Here is a 12,522-nt window from a genome sequence, read left to right as displayed (position 1 = left end):
CTAGGAAAAAACCCACCACAAAAATATTTCTTGAAACATTCTTAAGAAGAAAAAAAAATCTAGACAGATGATGAGAGTGAAATGGGGAGCAAGAGAGGTCAAATAATTTCAAGTATTCTCCTACATCATATTCAAACTTCACTTGTATCCGCTTGCTTCTCATAGACAGTTGACCCCATCTGTAATTAGGATTCTTAATGAAAAACTTAAAAGATAACAGTTAATAGAACACAGTTGATCACTAGGCAATAAGTAAAATTCATTATCCCTTATTCTACCTTCTATTCTAGATTCCTCTCTCCTTTAACTAGCTCTCATCCTCGTGTAGGTAGAGTGCCCAGTGGGAAGACTCAGGCATATATTCTTGAGACATATAAGCCTCTAGATATCTTAATTTCTTCATGCCATTGTTATGTTTTTATGTACAACTTCACAGATAAAGTTGGGCATACAAGCTCATAGTACTTCCCAAAGGACTGATGACTTGAAAAAACAATCCTCCATCCCCCCATAGTGTGGCAGCAGCCCTGCCTTGTCCTGAGGATGGCAGTCATCAGATGGGATCTTCAGCCTTGGAATTGATATGCCAGAGTCCTCTGAACATGCTGGATCTGAAAAGGGGTCCATTCTGTCTTGATACAATGTGGAAAATGTGGTGGGCAATCTTTGATCCACCTCCTCTCTGGGTAACCAGTTCAATGACAAGGGTCAAATCTTTGTATAGTTTGACGGGGATGTGAAAAGGGATCTCATACCAAGAGAGCTGCAAAATCTCTGTCTGCACCAGCAGCATCTGAGAGAGTAAGGATGGACTGTGACTGAGGATCAAGGAATAAAGCGTACAAATTTGGATAAGAGCAATTTTACCAATGGAGAAGCACTTTTCTGTGATACAAGATCTAACACCTTGGAAAGGGTTTTGGGTGATGGTGCTAATATACTGCTGAGACAGAAATTTGGGAGGAAAATTATAGCCCTTACTAAATGAGGTAAAAACAGACAGGAGACAAGAATGTAAAGGCACAAAAAGTGTAGGCTAGCGTGGCTAATGCCAGAAAACACAATAATCTACAGCTTTTCCTAGGTGGGTTGAGAGGACATCTCATTTATCAGAGCAATAAAAAATGCACTCATGTGAAGGCCAGAGCTTTATTAAGAAACTGTTATGACTGTTCTCTGTAATCCAGTGCTGAAGGTAGGAGATACTGTTACAAAACTTTGGCTTCTGAATCCATGTGGAACAACTGGATCCTGAAATAAATAAAGCCAAGTGGTGAGATTTAGCTCTCAGAAGCAAGGTGAGCAAAGTTATAGCAATCAATGGCAAAGTCTAAGTGGTAGTGAATCCCAACCATAGAAATTTATGGAGGTAATTAATAGAATATTATCTCCTCAGAGATACGATAAATAAGTAGCCACCACGGGGTATTTACTTAATTTGGGCAATTAAAAAGTCACAGAAGGTAATTAGCATACTGATTTTAAAATCATAACTCCTTGATTATTCCAGATCTTAATTATTTCTCAGGTTCAACTAATTTTCTAAAGATTGGAACTCCATTCTACCTCTTTGATTTTTGGCTAGAGAAGGGTAGGGTTTCCTGAAACTTTGCCAAGACCGCTTTCTGGTTTACAATTTTTTTCCTTAAAGTGATCATTATCTTGAACCTGACATTTTCCCTTTTCAATGGATCCACAGTGCTCAACATTAGGAACCAAATTACATAGTTATTTTAACTACCACTTCTCCATTCTCATGAAGTTTCAAAGAAATTTCACCACCAGTAATTCTTCCTTTTCCTGGTGAAAATTTTAACAGTTGCACTACTGGAGCATGCCAGCCTCCAGTTACCATCCACGATTGAAGAGATCTAGCCATCCAGCATGTGATAGATATCTAAAATTTCATTGAAAAATTTGTTTCCTAGAGTTCCTGTTGTGATTCATCAGGTTAAGAACCCAATATAGTGTCCATGAGGATGTGGGTTCCATCCTTGGCTTCAGTCAGAATTCACTGTTGCCATAAGCTATGGCGTAGTTTGAAGATGTAGCTCCAATTAGATCCCTATCCCAGGAACTTCCATATGCCACTGGTGTGTCTGTAAAATAGAAAAAGAAAGAGATAGAAAGAGAGAGCTAGAGAGAAAGAGAGGGAGAGCAAACAGGGCTGAGAGAGAAGTTGGCATCCTGAGATCACCTGAAATCTAGTACCAATTGTTTTAAAATCAGTTTTCTGGTAATGAACTCTATTAGGAAACTATCATTTGGAACTTTATTGAAGAGTACCCTCAGGATATATACCGAAAAAGAACTTAGGAAGGCAGCTGAGGGAGAAGAAGCTGTTACATAGTGACTCCTATGTGAAGCTGTGAACCCTGGATGTCTCTTCAGAGTTGACCCCAATTGAGGGAAAGGACCAGACTTATTTATCTGTCATTGACCTCCAGCTGTCTCTAGAGGATGATAGATGCATTTGTCAGCCCTTAGAATGTCTGAAAAGAGCATCAAAGCACCCTCTACAATAGCATCTTTATTCTGAATTTCCATATTATTCTATGAATTTTAGCACACTTTCAGAAATTATAATTGTTTTGTTTTTATTGCCCCAATACATTTTTTTTTCCTACTGTACAGCATGGTGACCCAGATAAACATACACATATACATTCTTTTTTCTCACATTACAATGCTCCACCGTAAGTGACTAGACATAGTTCCCAGTGCTACACAGCAGATTATCATTGCTAATCCATTACAAAGACAATAGTCTGCATCTATTAACCCCAAGGTCCCAATCCATCCCACTCCCTCCCTCTCACCCTTGGTAACCACAAATCTATTCTCCAAGTCCATGATTTTCTTTTCTGTGGAGAAGTTCATTTGTGCCTTATATTAGAGTCCAGATATAAGTGATATGGTATGGTATTTGTCTTTCTCTGACTTACTTCACTCAGGATGAGAGTCTCTAGTTCCATCCATGTTGGTGCAAATGGCATTATTTTGTTCTTTTTTATGGCTTAGTAGTATTCCATTGTGTATATGTATATGTACCACATCTTCCTAATCCAGTCATCTATCGATGGACATTTGGGTTGTTTCCATGTCTTGTCTATTGTGAATAGTGCTTCAGTGAATATGCAGGTGCATGTATCTTTTTCAAGGAAACTTTTGTCCACATATATGCCCAAGAGTGGGGTTGCTGGGTCATATGGTAGTTCCATGTATAGTTTTCTAAGATATCTCCATACTGTTCTCCATAGTGGTTGTACCAGCTTACATTCCCAACAGTGCAGGAGGGTTCCCTTTTCTCAACACCTCGTCCAGCATTTATTATTTGTTGACTTATTAATGATGGCCATTCTCACTGGTGTAAGGTGGTATCTCATGGTAGTTTTGATTTGCATTTCTCTAATAATTAGGGATGTTGAGAATTTTTTTCATGTGCTGTTGCCCATCCATATATCTCCTTTGGAGAAATGTCGATTCAGGTCTTTTGCCCATTTTTCCATTGGGATTTTGGCTTTTTTACTGTTGAGTTGTATAAATTGTGTATTTTAGAGATTAAGCCCTTGTCAGTTGCATCATTTGAAACTATGTTCTCCCATTCTGTAAGTTGTCTGTTTGTTTTATTTTTGGTTTCCTTTGCTGTGCAAAAGCTTGTCAGTTTGATTAGGTCCCATACATTTATTTTTGCTTTTATTTCTATTTCTTTGGGAGAATGACCTGAGAAAACATTTGTAAGGTTGATGTCAGAGAAATATTTTGCCTATGTTCTCTTCTAGGAGTTTGATGGTGTCTTGTCTTATATTATATAAGTCTTTCAACCATTTTGAGTTTATTTTCATGTATGGTGTAAGGGTGTGTTCTAGTTTCATTGATTTGCATGCAGCTGTCCAGGTTTTCCAGCAATACTTGCTGAAAAGACTGTCTTTTTCCCATTTTATGTTCTTGCCTCCCTTGTCAAAGATTAATTGACCACAGGTGTCTTGGTTTATTTCTGGGTTCTCTATTCTTTTCCATTGGTCTGTCTGTTTTGGTACCAGTACCACACTGTCTTGATGACTGTGGCTTTGCAATAGTGCCTGAAGTCTGGGAGAGTTATGCCTCCTGCTTGGTTTGTGTTCCTCAGAATTGCTATGGCAATTCTGGGTCTTTTGTGGTTCCATATAAATTTTTGGATTGTTTGTTCTAGTTCTGTGAAAAATGTCATGGGTAATGTGATAGGGATTGCATTGAATCTGTAGATTGTTTTGGGTAGTATGGCCGTTTTTACAGTATTAATTTTTCCAACCCAGGACCATGGGATATCTTTCCATTTCTTTACATCCTCTTTAATTTCTTTTATTAACATTTTATAGTTCTTAGCATATAATTCCTTTACCTCCTTAGTCAGGTGTATTCCAAAGTATTTGATTTTTTGGGATATAATTATAAAAGGCATTGTGTTTTTGTATTCCTTTTCTAATATTTCATTGTTAGTATACAGCAATGCAGCTGATTCTGAATGTTAATCTTGTATCCTGCTACTTTGCTGAATTTGTTAATCAGTTCAAGTAGTTTTTGGGTTGAGTCCTTATTGTTTTCTATATATAGTATCATGTCTTCTTTGTACAGTGACAGTTTTACCTCTTGTCTTCCTATTTGCATGCCTTTTATTTCTTTTGTTTGTCTGATTGCTGTGGCTAGGACTTCCAATACTATGTTGAATAACAGTGGTGAGAATGGGCATGCTTGTCTTGTTCCAGATTTTAGTGGGAAGGCTTTCAGTTTTTCTCCATTGAGTATTATATTGGCTGTGGGTTTGTCATAAATGGCTCTGATTATGTTAAGGTATGTTCCCTTTATACCTATTTTGGTAAGAGTTTTGATCATGAAAGGATGTTGGACTTGGTCAGATGCTTTTTTTGCGTCTATTGAGATGATCATGTGGTTTTTGACTTTTCTTTTGTTAATGTGGCGTATGACGTTGATTGTTTTGCTTAGATTGAACCATCCCGAGATGAATCCCACCTGGTTGATATGTTGTTGGATTCGGTTGGCTAAAATCTTGTTGAGAATTTTTGAGTCTATCTTCATCAAAGATATTTATTGGCTTATAGTTTTCTTTTTGGTGGTATCATTGTCTGGTTTTGGAATTAGGGTGATGGTGGCATCACAGAATGTCTTGGGAGTGTTCCTTCTTCTTCAATCTTTTCAAGAAGTTTAAGGAGGATGGGTACAAGTTCCTCTTATATGTTTAGTAGAATTCACCTGTGAAGCCATCTGGTCCTGGACTTTTATTTGTAGGGAGTATTTTTATGACATATCCAATTTCACTTCTAGTGATTGGTCTGTTCAGCTGATCTACTCCTTCTTGATTCAGTTTTGGCAGGCTATAGATCTCTAGAAAGTTGTCCATTTCTTCTAGGTTGTCTTATATGTTAGAATACAATTGTCCATTGTGAATACATCTCCTTTTTCATTTCTTATTTTGTTTATTTGTTTTTTTTCTCTCCTCTTCTTGGTGAGTCTAGCCAGAGTTTTGTCAGTTTTGTTTACCTTTTCAAAGAACCAGCTCTTGGTTTTATTGATTTTTTTCTATCGTTCTTTTAATCTCTATTTCATTGATTTCCTCCTTGATCTTTATCATTTCCTTCCTTCTCCTGACTTTAGGTTAGGTCCTCTACATGATTATTGGTTTAGTGTCTACATTTTTCATTGGCTATTTTAGATATATATGAAAGTATTAAACTATGATTGTGGATTTGTTTATTATTCCTTAATTCTGTTTAATTTTTTTTTTTTTGGTCTTTTTTTTTGCTATTTCTTGGGCCACTCCCGTGGCATATGGAGGTTCCCAGGCTAGGGGTCGAATCAGAGCTGTAGCTGCCAGCCTACACCAGAGCCACAGCAACTCGGGACCGGAGCCGCGTCTGCAACCTACGTCACAGCTCACGGCAACGCTGGATCGTTAACCCACTGAGCAAGGGCAGGGATCGAACCCACAACCTCATGGTTCCTAGTCGGATTCATTAACCACTGCGCCACGACGGGAACTCCTGTTTAATTTTGTTTTATATGATTTCAAGTGATATTTCCAATGCATTTGTTTTCAAATTTGTTCATATCCTTGTTGAATTGATGCTTTTTAAGCTTATTGATATCATATAGCTGCACTTACCCATGGCCAATGACTTGCTGTATTCTTTACTATGAAAATGATTCTAATTATGGTGTATATAGTTTAAAACAGAGATAGAATGATAGATACCTGGTCAACATTGATGAGACCTTGATATTAAGTCAATTATTTAAGATGCTTTAAAAGACAGTTTCAAATATGAGAGCATTTACTTCTAAAAAATTAAATTAAAACAGGTGCATTGCCTTTTCTACAAGAACATAAAGAAATATACTCATTTAACCTCACTTTGCTTCAGTTGTCAAATGTATATACAGATATAACTTGAATCTTTTCTATACTTCTGAATATGGTTTGACTACCTCAAACTGTTAAATTAATTAAACAATAAAATTTACCTTTAGCAACTGAAAATGTAAGTTTCTTTGGCTTTTTGAAAATTGGAGATTTCTAAAAACATTAATCCTAAGTAAAAAATAATATATTGGCTCTTTCAAAGGAAAACGGCTAAGCAGTGTAGTATGGGAAATCTTAAAGATACCCATTTCTACTTTCTCTCATATTTTACAGAGGAAGAAAGGTATACAGAAATTCTGAGTATGCATCCTCAGATCATGAGTTAACTGAGTGGCAAAAATAGGTCCCAGACCCATATCATCTGATCTCAACCCACTACACAGTTAATAAATTATTTTCTTTAGATTTTCTTTACTCATCAACACTGAATTTGTTTCTCTAAAGAGACGTGACATTGATATATTATTAAATAATAAATACCCAGGACATGTTTTAAAAATATAATTAAATAATTCATTGAACATCAAATCACTGAAGCATATTATGCAATGATCACTTAGAGTACATTGATTTGAAAATGTTTATTATTTATGCTAAATAGTAGTTAAGAGGGATTTGAATTTATTTCATGGACTATTTTTTATGCTGTAGATCGTACACAGGGGGAAATAAAGCTGGGAAGTTGTCATACTAATTTGAACAGGGAGCTATAATTTTGGAAGTGTAAATGTAAAATTTATATCTAGGTCAAGCAATTCAAACACTAAGTAGAACAGTGCGGGAGGGAAAGATGCAATCTCAACAGGGAAATTTCAGTGATTTTAAAAAACAACAAAAAGAAAACAAGAGAGAGATGTATTCTCTTTTGCTTTCTGCCAGCAGTGAAGCTGAAATTGCTATAAGTTTTTAAAAATGCAGAAAAGGGAATAAAATTTTTCCAGAATAATATGTAAACAGAAAATAATTCCACACCTTAATTTTGAAAGCAAACGTCCTTATATATCTTTTAACTATTGTGCACATGCTGATTTAAAGAAGGCAATTTTGTATTCTTAAGTGAGGAATCAGTGAGGGAGAATATAGAATAGAAACGTTTGTTCAGTGTTCAAATTAGAATGGAAAAAATAGCATTATGGCTTTTATCAGTGTTCATATGAATTACCGTCTCATTTAAAAAAGTCTGTACTACACTGCTAACTTTGAATATTTCATCTCTCTCCTATTAGAGACACATTAGAAAATATTTTCTTCACTCCCATTACCTCTTCTGATTAACTTCCACACATAGAAGTCAGATCTTAATAAGGAGAGTGAAGCATCTTGACTTAGTTGGATTAGAATTCCAGAAAGCCATTTTATAGAAATTGATACTAAATTAACTGGATTTAAATATCTCCATCTCAAATATTTGTTTACATTTAAGACAGTTGATCCATGTGAAGGATTTACCCTTCTGACTTAAAAGACTAACAGAAGAAAGTTATAAAATATTAAATGCTTAGCCCGGCTAAAGCCATCTCAACTGTCCATAGCATTTGAAGAATGTCTGCAATGTACTGTGGAAAAGACGTGGAAGTACAGGGCTTACATGTAGGAGAAAAGCTGCTGTGTGGAGCAGAACTGGCGGACAGCTCTGGCTGCTGGGCCTTTAGCACTCATTGTAGCCCTGCAGCTTGAGGTCCTGTGATCCTGGGCTCCTCCAGTAGGCCAGTGACAGAACAGTAGAAGTTTGAGAGCTGAGCCCTTCCTGGCCAGTGAAGCAGTCTTTGTTTCGCACCTCTCCATTTGCCTGGACCAACTTTCTCGGCTACACTTCAGTCTGGAGCTTTCCATGACCTCGTCTTCCTTCCTGATTTCTCTTCGGTGGAGCCAGATGTGATTCACATTCAGAGGCTCTCCCTGACGAATTCTATTTCCTCTCCCATTTATGCTTTAGAGGAGCACGCAAGTAACTTCTATCATCCTGATTCAGTCATAATATCTATTTTCTGGAGAATCCAACCTAACACACATGCACACACACACGCAATTTAAATCCAAATTGGAAAAAAACCTGAAAATTTCACAATGATTTCAGACATAAGACAGAACCAACAAATAACTCTTATACTGAGGCTATGAGCGAGGAACTTAAATCAGAGAAAACCAGCTAACAGCAATTGCAAAACTAATTACCTTTTTAAAAAGCTACTCTGTGTATAAATTCCTTATTTACAAATGGCCTGGCACATGCATTTAAACTTGGAGTAATACTCTGAGATTAGCTTTGGTAAATAAATAGGATTATTGTCCTGAATGCTCTCAAGTGAATTTTCACGTCTGGGAGAGAATTTGGATAGAGTCTTAAGGAAGACTTGGCTGCCATGATGGGCAGAGAGCCATCTCTTCCAAAATTACAGCTCCATATATAAATTCATACAAAGCATACACAGGTTCATTTCCCTCTGAATTTCCATTTAGATCAGACACTTTATTTTTTTAATCATTTATATATATATATATATATATATATATATATATATATCTTTTTCTATTGACACATTAAAACATAATTCTCTTCTAAGAGAACTGTGACTTTTCCCTTAAACTGACAACCAAGGGTTTAAAAATATTTCAGGAAACCTACAATACCAAAAAAGAAAAAATAAAGAAAGAAAAAGAAACTTAAAATAGGTAAATAGTGGAAAGCAAATTTAAAGGAGACAAGGCAAATTATGTGTCCTCATACATGTAAGTATACATGTGTGTATTACTTAAATTATTATTCGATATAATACATTACTTTTTTAGTATCTTCAGAAAGACAATGTAAAATATTGTATCTTTGATCTGGGCAAGATTACTCTGGGGTTAAAAAAAAAATCTAGATGCTAAATTATATACTGAGACTTTAGTGGGCTTAAAACCAAAACTATTTATCTTTCCTAATCTTTTCCGATCTCTCCGGAATCTCTAAGTGACTCTCAACTTGAGAAATGCTTTCTAGGGAAAAATCCCATTCAGCTTACTCTCAAGAAAATATGAGGTAAAAGTATAGCCAAGGGTGTGACTCTAAACACTTGGTTAAGTTCTCAGAAAATTTTATAGTGGTGTCTTGTGAACTGTTCAGACAACAAGCCTGTAAAGTTAGTAAGGGTGTGCTACACATATCTCTATTAATTCATAAGATTTCTAAGAATCCCATAGTGGAATGAACTCCAACAATACTTATAGAAAATTCACAGACTGTTTAAGGAAGTTGTTACCTATGTAAACACTGCTACTTGGACCAAAAGGGGAAGAGATAGTACAAGATAAAAAGATACTTTGGAGCCCCAAATTATTATGGGCAAGAAGCAGGCTGAGAAAAATCACTCACCTGAAAATCTAAGTTACATTTTGTATTAAAGGAATTTTAATTCAAAGGGCGGAAACCAAAGCCTAGAGTGGAGCCAAGTTTCATGGAGAACATTTCCCATGCAGTAGGCTTGAGCACTATTTAGGAAACTGCCAACACATATGCCACCCTGGTTTTCAGAAGTGCTACTAACTCTTTTTGTTTGTTTTATTTTGTTTTCTTTAGGGCTGCACCCACGGCATTTGAAATTTCCAGGCTAGAGGTCAAATGGGAGCTACAGCTGCTGGTCTATACCACAGCTACAGCAACGCAGGATCCAAGCCCCATCTGCGACCTACACCACAGCTCACAGCAACCCAGGAATGGAAACCTCATCCTCATGGATACTAGTTGGATTCATGTCCACTGCACCACAATGGGAACTCCAGTGCTACTGACTCTTGACTGCTCTGTGCTTCTTCCCCACTTCCCCTTTAACATGGGAGTGTCTATAGTAGTTACTTTATAGTGATCCTACTATTGGATGTTGAGATGAACAGGGTTAAACATGTCGACAGGATTTCTGATTAAGAGGAATGGTCACTGAAGTTCCTGTGTGGCTCAGTGGGTGAAAGATCCTGCATTGTCACTTCTATGGCTTGGGCTGCTGCTGTGGCACAGGTTTAGTACCTAGCCCCAGAGATTCTGCATGCCTGCAGGTGAGACCAAAAAAAGAGGAATGGTCTTCCAGGAGTAGTACCCAAAAAACTGTACCCAAGAAGCCTCACTGGTCTCTGAATCTAAATTAGATGACAGGATCCTAAAATTCAAACCTGATACCAGTGAGATAGTAGATGAGTCTTTTGAGGATCTTAGGTGCTACAGAGTTTAAAATACACGGGGGGGGGGGAGGGGAGGGAACAATTTGTGGTCAGAAAGCTATGATTGTCTTAAAATACGTCAATTAATCATGTGATACAATATGGGGATCTAATTTATCTTCCCTTGAATATGAGCTGGGCTTAGCAACTCACTTTTAACCAGTGGAAGGTAGCAGACTGACATTGTGTGAGTTGGGAGTCTATGCTAGAAAAGTGAAATAGCTTCTACGTGTTTTTTTGTTCTGTTGGGAGAGTTGTTTCATTTTGTTTTTACTTTTTATGTGGCCATATACTATATTTCCAATTATCCTAATTTTATATCACTATAGAAATTTCACTACATCCTAATAGTTCAGAACAGCCTAAGTCACATTCTCTGTGGTTCAGTGAATTAAAACAAGGAATATGTATTTTGGAAATACATACAAATTGCTTATAATTAATTGATATAATATAATCTGTAGTGAAGGCGACATTAGATCTGAATCTGGAAGCACTGAGACTAAAGTCTCTGCCACCTAAAAGGCGAATAGTTAATCATAATTTGCTGAATCAATCAATGCAAACATGCTTGGTAAAGACCTAAGAGCATTAGAGATGGTCTAAGTTTATGTAAGTAGGGAATGAACTGGGAATTCCTCTGCCATATAAAAATCAGAAGAAATTCATATTTTGGACTGTAGTATTTTTTAAATAGTTTTCTCTTATTCCTTTTTTCACTATGGTAATTAACAAATTAAAGCACAGGAATAGAATCAGAATGTGCTACTAACTTACTTATCAGTATTCATTTAACTGATAATTTTAGCTTGAACTAAAAGAGTGAATTTGTAAATCTTACGCACAATTTTGGGTCTCATACAACAAAGTGTGAATAAGTAAATGTTATTAACCTGAAAGGCTAAATAAAGGTTAGGGGAGTGTCCTGATTCTGATCTTTTTACATATTCTTCCCTTCTCATTTCTCCACTAAAGGATAATGCATCACAATTCAGAAAAGCTAGAAAACCTGCAAGTTTCTCCAGTTGCTTCTCATAAGTCTTCATATTTGCAGCTAGATATACCAGAAACAAAATGTTTTAGGTAAAGTACATTCTATCTCCACACAAAAAGAAAATATAATCTAGTTGTTTAGCTCACGAGCTTCCAAATCTAACAATGCTGAATTTAAAACAATTTAAAACAATTCAATTCTAAAACAAGGAACTCTGTCTTTTAAATTACATAAAGATCAAATGAAATGAGCAAACCTGTATAAATGTCCATTTTATATATTAATGTTTTTAAATGGGAACTGATTTCTCCATTTTTGATTGTTTCCCATTATGTAGAGAGAGAAATACTCCGGAGACATGAAAAGATTTCTATCACAAAGTACACGGCATGAGTCCATTCAGCTGACCACAGGATACTGCTACATCTCTGCTGGATTAAAACTTCAAACCCATTAAACGGGGTGGAAGCACTGTGGCTTCCGAAGTCAAAAGTTCAGCAGGGAGTGTTTCAGGATGTTTCTTACCTCTAATTTTCTCTAATAACCCAGATTCTGTTGTCATCTCTTAGGGCACAGTGGTCAGTAACTGCCATGATTCTCTGTCCATAGCTGGTCAGGTGAGAACCTATTTTCTCCATTAACTGGTGAAGCAGCAGTGACACTTAGGAAAAAAGAAGAAGAAGGAAAAAAACTGCTTTAAAACATATTGTGATATGTTTTTATTCTGAAGTCAGGAAAGATTACGTTAGGGAAGCTATGTATGGTGCTGTCACCTTTCGACTCTTGGCTTACCCTGTTGATTATAAAGAACTTTGAGGTGGGATAAAACAAATCATTCCATTTTGTGAGACTGACATTTTCTTCTCTTGCCATATCGGGTAACTGAAGAACTAACAAGGGAATGCTTTTCTAA

General features: G+C 36.4%; 1 long non-coding RNA gene across 4 annotated transcripts in view; it reads right to left on the bottom strand.

Annotated features, from left to right (window-relative positions):
* The window catches only part of LOC102164643, a 238,359-nt gene continuing 226,972 nt past the window's right edge, over positions 1,136-12,522 (bottom strand). For all 4 annotated transcript variants that reach the window (XR_306286.3, XR_306289.3, XR_001299640.2 and 1 more), the window contains 2 exons: positions 12,135-12,270; positions 1,136-1,251 (listed from right to left, as the gene is read on the bottom strand). This is a non-coding gene — a long non-coding RNA (uncharacterized LOC102164643). The remainder of the gene's footprint in view (positions 1,252-12,134; positions 12,271-12,522) is intronic.

The sequence above is a fragment of the Sus scrofa genome, chromosome 11, assembly GCF_000003025.6.
Source record: "Sus scrofa isolate TJ Tabasco breed Duroc chromosome 11, Sscrofa11.1, whole genome shotgun sequence".
Taxonomy (NCBI): Eukaryota; Metazoa; Chordata; class Mammalia; order Artiodactyla; family Suidae; genus Sus; species Sus scrofa.
The sequence above is the reverse complement of the archived record's forward strand: the minus strand, read 5'-3'. Positions and strand labels throughout refer to the sequence as shown.